The following is a 7,773-nucleotide window of genomic DNA, read 5'->3' as shown; positions in this document are numbered from 1 at the left end:
GAGCTTCTCTCCATTTCCGCGTCCGATTTCCTGTCTTTCCTTCCCCAAAAATGTCGAACTTGACCCGTTTCAGAGGCGTCGCGCGTAGAAAATAGAACCGGCGCGTAAAGGCCGCGACATGCTGCTCCTGAGACGCGGCCGACTCGCGCTGCTGACGGCTCCAATGGAAAAGGTTCTGTTGACCACAGCGGTTCCTATCAGCAGCTATGACGTGCTGCTGCAGTAACGTGCTGCTGACGACTCCTGTGGAAAGCAGGGGTCAGTGTCAAAGCTGAAGCTGGAAGGAATTGAAACACCCTCTAGTGGTTGGATGCAGTACGTTTTAAGTCCTATCCTCCTCCATGTATGAGTGTCATTTATTCTTGACTAAAACTAAAAATGTACTTCAAGATATACTTTCCAGGGATTGGCTCCTGATGACTCATGTAGACATTACTGAGCTGCAATGTTGATATGTTTTCTGAAACATTTAGAGCCTGTACACACGCATCCCACAGTCATCCACGGCAAAGTGAAGATAAACGTTACCTAAATAGATTCTTTTTAAAAAAAAAACTTTGCAAATTCCCTGTTTTCAGCTTTTGCTTGTGGATGTAAACAAGCGAGGTTTTAGATTTCGCAACGCCACTGGCCGTGACAAAAGTACTCTTGAATCACGTGTGTGCCCTCCCTGTATTTACAATCGCTAGCGTGCTTTTACACGCTCAATAACTGCTCTGTGTAGGACGACATTAAGGATGGCAGTGGTCCACCACCTCGTTATTCTATGTCCTGGGAATGTTCATCATCAAAGAGGCTGACAGTTTGGGGAAATACTGCCACCAACAGGCCTTTAAATGTACTTCACAATACATTGGATGTTTTATTTTTCTGAAAAACAGGTGGTGTGGACACAGGTGACAGGTGGTGGCGATAATGTAGTTTTGTGTTTATTATTTTAATTCTCTTTTATAATGAAATATATATTTTTCTCAATATATAACAATATTTGATAAATATCACGATAAATAACATACAACAGTTTGTATTTTAACATCGTCCTTGTAGTTTTATAAGCTGATAATTAAACTGAAGCAAGCATCTTTACTGTGAACTAAATTTACTGTGAATCTTCATTCCTTTTGCCATCCTTTTTCATTTGATTTTTCCTACTGGGAAGTTGGAATTTCCGAGGAGAAAGCGAACTCACCATTAGCTGATAACAACGGTGGCAATGGAAGCTAACATATCAAGCTAACGTTATCTTAAACAGTTTATTTAACTGCTGGAGCAGATTAAAACGATGATGCCTCACGCTTAGATCGTTGTCGCTGGTTTCATCTTCACCCAATCACCCATCGCATTTAGTAAAGTGAAGCCAAACTTTAGTGCGTTCATGTTCTTCTAGTCGGAAATTCGGGGTTCCGAGGAGAAAGCGAACGTACCATTAGCGTAACGGAAGCTAATATATCAAGCTAACATTATCTTAAAAATTTTATTTACCTACCGGAGCAGATAAAGATGAGGATGTCTCAGATTGTTGTCGCTGGTTTCATCATCACCCAGTTACCCATCACATTTAGTGAAGTGGACCCAAGCGTTAGCGTGCGTTCTTTCTACCATGCTGCTCTGTTTACAACTGGCTCGCAGCGAGCGACGACGTAACGCTCTTGCGCATGCGCAGCTGTCTTGGCAAGTTCTCGTTATGAAGGACGGGTACCGAAACGAAGCACCGTTTGAAATGACGTGAATCGGTGCTCGGTCGGTACTATGGAATTCGGTCGGTACCTTAAAAAGTACCGAATTCGGCATCCATCCCTAAACACAATGATCTTAGACAAAAAAAAGCAGTTATCTGTCATAAACCGCATGCTGAGGGAAAGGGCAGCTGGAAAATCTCATCAAGTCTCATCATCGTACGTAAAAGTAAAATATTATGAAAATGACGTTCATTTTCCTAATGCGTCTTTTCTAAACATCTAATTTTTCCTTATTTTTAGACGAATGCTGTTTTTATAACCAAGCACTGATGCTTCATTAGTGAAAGTGGGAATGGTGACAACTAACACGTAAGATCCTCATGCAGTTACTGTACACAAGCTACCACATTACAATTGTGTAATACCACTCACAACAACCCTAATGACACATTGCAGAGCATCATGTGACTTCCTCCCATGCTGGTAGTGTTCTAATGAGTTCTGCCAGCATTGCACCACACAGTGCTGCTCTTCTTTGTCCTATCTAATTTCCCTTCCAGTCCCTGCAGGTTTTTTAATCTATTAAGAAGACGAGGTGGAAACTGTACTTCTCACTCTGTTTGATGTGTAGAAGGGGTGATAACACACTTCGCATAAATACCTGTCCAATAACATAGCTGTTAATCTTGGTGATTTTTTTCTCATCTTTCCTCTTTTCCATTGCGGTTTTGCAGCTTTTCTGCAGTTTCAGCTAAACGCTCCATTAATTCATTGCAGTTAAAACTATTGTAGGTAATTAACACTGATTAGTTTTAATGTGATAACGGCAGAATTGCATTAAGCACATTTGTTGCATTTGCATGTTAGTAAAAAGAAAACCCAAAAATGGCAAGCAGAAGAAGCAGTGGTTTCCACAAGACATGGGGTTGTGGTCTGCCAGCCGTAAATAATTAATCGCTCCCCAATAAGCGACACAGATGCAAAAATTTCATGCCTCAATTAATCATGCAAGAGTGTTTCTATTGTTGGTGCATTTAATTGCTGCTGAGCTAGAGAGGGAGACCATGTGTAGCATTAATTAATACCAGTTATCGGTGGTCAGATTCGCTTTCAGCAACTTTGTAAACAAACTCAGTTCAAATAGGTTCTGCTGATGTAACACAATCAAGATTTATGGTTTCCTGGCTGAAAGCTGATTGGTAGTGAAGAATAGGCCCTCCTCCCCCCAGCCTCCCCCCACACCCACCCTACAAACACGGGTTTGCAGAATGCATTTGCAAAGTTCTAAATGCTGTCGCTTGATCAACGTCAGAACCTCCATTGTTTAAACCTCCAGAGGTGTTTTGCACTGTTTCTGTCATCTTCCTTGTATCAAATGACTCTTGCAAAACCAAAGCTATTTCAGCTACAGTCAAATAAGGCTCACTGATTCCTCATTAATAGGCTTCATTTTTAAATTTTATTTCCCAAAGGTCACAGCTGAATGTTTTCTCAGCGAATGCTCTTCATTAAACACCAGCGAGTGCTAAATGGTGAGGTCTGGTGACTCAGAGAAGAGATATCCTTCACCACCATCATCAATAGTTTTGAACTGATTACTTTCGAACTGGGTAATACCCATCCAGTCCTTTGTGTGCTTGTTTACCGCCCCCCTAAATTCAATAAGGACTTCATTGAAGAATGGTCAGAACTTTTGGCAGAAATAACAACAAAATACGAACGAGCCCTGATAATGGGTGATTTTAATGTCCATATTTGCTGTCCTGCCAAGCCTCTTGTGAAAGATTTTACTGATACACTTGATTCTTTCGGTCTTAAGCAGGTTGTGTCGGTTCCTACCCACAACCAGTCTCATATTTTAGATTTAGTGATGTTTTATGGGATAAATGTTAATAATTTGTCTGTTGACGAAACTGTCATTTCTGATCATTTTCCAGTTTTGTTTGATTTTGATTGTCCGGTGAGCTTAGGTAACAGGTCTGTGGTGCTGCGCCAGACACGGGTTATTACCCCGGCTACAGCTGATAGATTTTGTGCTTCTTTCACTGAACTGCCGGCCTCCACTCTATTTTACACGAATCCAGATGATGCTTTGCGTGTTTTTCACTCAGCCTGTCTCATGGTGATGGATACCATTGCTCCTTTAAAGGTTAGACGCCCTAAACCAAAATTTGACCCTTGGTTAAACTCTCACACACATGAACTCAGACGATTATGCAGAAGGTGTGAACGCAAATGGAAGAAGGATAAACTATCCATTTCCCATGAACTTTTTAGAAATGCACTGGATGAATATCAGAAAGCAGTCAGGAATTCTAGAAATAAATACTTTGCCAGCATTATTTCTACCCATTCTGGGAACCAGAGGGCTTTATATAAAACCCTAAATGCAGTTTTGTCGAGTGATTACTCTCCTACGGTTGCAATCACAGATGATCTCTGCTCCCAATTTTTAAGTTTTTTCCTTGATAAAGTCTCCAATATTAGGAGTCTAATCATTTCCCCTGGAGAGGTTCTGCTACCTGCATCTGTTTGTACCGGACGCTTTGACCATTTTGAGCCGATCACACTGCCTGCCTTGGAGAGATTAATATCTTCCATGAAGCCATCAGGCTGTCCTGATGACATTGTACCAGCCAGACTCTTCCAGGAGGTTCTTCCAGTGGTAGCCCCTCATGTGCTCAACATTATTAACTCCAGCCTTGTTTCGGGAATTATACCCTCTGTTTTTAAACATGCCGTGCTTCAACCACTACTGAAAAAATCAGGCCTAGACCCAACTGACCTCGGGAACTTTCGCCCCATTTCAAAGCTCCCCTTCTTGTCAAAAGTGATGGAAAAGGTGGTTTATAATCAAATTATGCCACATCTGAACAATTTTGGGGTCTTGGATAAATTCCAGTCTGGTTTTAGACAATATCACAGCACAGAATCCGCTCACATCAGGGTTTTTAATGACATTATTTTAGCCACTGATTCCGGTTCCCATGTTGCCCTGGTAATGTTGGACCTCTCAGCTGCATTTGACACAGTTGACCATGACATTTTATTGTCCCGCCTTGAGAATTTGGTCGGTATTAAGGGATCCGCGCTTGACTGGTTCTGCTCCTACTTTGATAACAGGTCTATTAGAGTTAGAATGGACGACTGTTCATCTCCCTCTGCTGCTCTTCCTTGGGGCGTTCCACAGGGGTCTATCCTCGGCCCCCTTTTATTTAGCATTTATATTATTCCACTGGGACTAATCTTCAGGAAGTTTAACATTAACTTTCATCTTTATGCGGACGACTGCCAGATTTATGTTCCATTGAAGGCTTTTACCTCCATCCAGCCGCTCCTTGACTGCCTGAGTGAGGTTAAGGACTGGCTGTCAGCAAATTTTCTGCTCCTGAATGATTTTAAGACCGAGTTTATTGTTTTTACTCCTAATGGCTTGTCTTCCTCCGCTCCTGATTTTTCTGCTCTTCCTTTTAAAATTAGTCAAACAATTGTTAATCTTGGAATTAAAATGGATGTGGCTCTAAAAATGGACCCTCACGTTAATCAAATGGTTAAATCATGTTTTTATCAGCTGAGACGTCTTTCCAAACTAAAACCCATTCTGAATCGGCGCCACCTCGAGACAACCATTCACGCTTTCATCACCTCAAGGTTGGACTACTCCAATGCAATTCTGTTTGGCATTTCAAAAGCCGCATTATCTCGCCTTCAGCTGATACAAAATGCGACAGCAAGATTTCTGACCAATACTGGCCGTCGGCAGCACATCACTCCCATTTTAGCAAGACTTCACTGGCTTCCTGTGCACTACCGTATACGTTTTAAAATTTTATTGTTTGTTTTTAAGGCACTGAATGGCTTAGCACCACCCTACATATCTGAGTTACTCACTCCTTATGTGCCAGGCAGGACTCTCCGTTCAGGTGACCTACACCTATTAAAGATTCCCCGTCAACGCTGCAAAACCCGTGGTGAACGAGCTTTTTCTGTCTGCGCTCCAAAACTCTGGAATGATCTCCCGCTGCATATCAGACTCTCCTCCTCCATTGGGGTTTTTAAGTCTCACTTAAAGACTTACTTTTATTCTCTTGCTTTTACTACCTAGCTATTTTATCGATGGTTTATTTACACTGTTCTTTTACTGATTTTATTGACTTCTCATTGTTGGTTCTTTGTGTTTTGCTCTAGTTGTTTTATTCTTTTATATTATTCTTTTAACCTTATATGTTTTTACCCCTGTACAGCACTTTGGTCAGCTCACATGCTGTTTTTAAATGTGCTTTATCAAATAAATGGAATGAATGGAAAAATGGAATACCCTACGACACCGAGCAATTAGTCTCAATAGTAGGAAACCACTGGGCGTATAAACAAATTTAATGCAAAAAATCTCTCATCTCAATTTCTGAAAGGGATTTTGTTAATTAAACCATCATAGCCAATGAATGTGCAAAAGGTGTGAAATTAATGTATATATGAACTTGCAATTACTGGGTAGGAACACGTTATAATAGTGTTTCCTTTGAAAAGAGGTTTGACTCAAAGTATTTCATAATTCAGCGCAGTCATTGCTTGACCTCTGGAGGTTAGCTGTTTTTCTACCTATAGCTTTAAAGATAAGTGCTAATTATAAGGCATCAAGAGGGTCAAATAAACACAATTTATGAAAGGGTCAAAGCTTGTGATTATATTAGTTTAAAAGAAATTGAATGCAACACAGTGGTACAACGTTGTATTCCAGGTAAAAGTAAAATAAACAGGAGAGGAGAAAAAAATGTAGGTAACTTGGGTTTACAAAACAACATAGATGCTTTCAGAAAGTAACATAGATACTTACAAACAACATAGAAACTTTCAGAAAATGACAAACAAGTTTGTTTTCATAATCTTGGTTGCTCAAGTCCGATGCTTCAAGTTACTGAAGCATCTCATTTGTTCAAATGCTTTTAATGATAGATATACATACGGTGTTTGACCCCCTGTCGGCTTCAGAACTGCCTTAATTCTACGTGGCAGTGAACAAGGTGCTGAAAGCATTCTTTATAAATGTTGGCCCATATTGATAGGATAGCGTCTTGCAGTTGATGGAGATGTGTGGGATGCACATCCAGGGCATGAAGCTCCCGCTCCACCACATCTCAAAGATGCTCTATCGGGTTGAGATCTGGTGACTGTGGGGGCCGTTGTAGTACAGAGAACTCATCATCATGTTCAAGAAACCAATTTGAAATGATTGGAGCTTTATCACATGGTGCATTGTCCTGTTGGAAGTAGCAATCAGAGGATGGGTACATGGTGGTCATGAAGAGATGGACATGGTCAGAAACAATGCTCAGCTAGCCCGTGGCATTTAAACCATGCCCAATTAGTACTAAGGGGCCTAAAGTGTGCCAAGAAAACATCCCACACCATTACACTACCACCACCAGCAGCCTGCACAGTGGTAACAAGGCATGATGGATCCATGTTCTCATTCTGTTTACGCCAAATTCTGACTCTACCATTTGGACGTCTCAACAGAAATCGAGACTCATCAGACCAGACAACATTTTTCCAGCCTTCAACTGTCCGATGTTGGTGAGGGTTAGAGTTAGGGTTAGGGTTAGGGTCATTTACAATGATGATCTGGCTACGGCTGCAGCAACAGACACATAATTATAAGATCAGATAAAAACAGTTAAGACATAAAGACAAAGGACTGTTCTCACATATAATATGTACAAGCAATCAAAACAGACATAAAACAGTCTTTAAGTACTCAGAAGCGGGCACATTAATCAGAACTATTGATCTCAATGAATTATTGAAGGTAGATAATAGAATGTTACTAGTGAGCTTAAATATAAAAGAGTAACAATTTTTGCTGAAAAGCACATGGTAATAATTCACAGTGCATTTAGTACCAACCACAGCCTTAAGGTTGGTTTATGCTTGACGCGTCCGCGAGGTCCGCACGGCTCCGCGCGGAAAAGTTGCGTCATTTTGCATCATTTTAACAACCACGCCCCTCCACCGCGTCTCCGCACGGCCCAAGATTTCCGCAACGCGCACCTCGGAAAATTTCTAACCACGCGGACGGTCGGACGCGGAAAAA

Source organism: Nothobranchius furzeri, chromosome 15 (genome assembly GCF_043380555.1).
Source record: "Nothobranchius furzeri strain GRZ-AD chromosome 15, NfurGRZ-RIMD1, whole genome shotgun sequence".
In the NCBI taxonomy this organism is placed as follows: Eukaryota; Metazoa; Chordata; class Actinopteri; order Cyprinodontiformes; family Nothobranchiidae; genus Nothobranchius; species Nothobranchius furzeri.
This window is presented reverse-complemented; position numbering follows the sequence as displayed.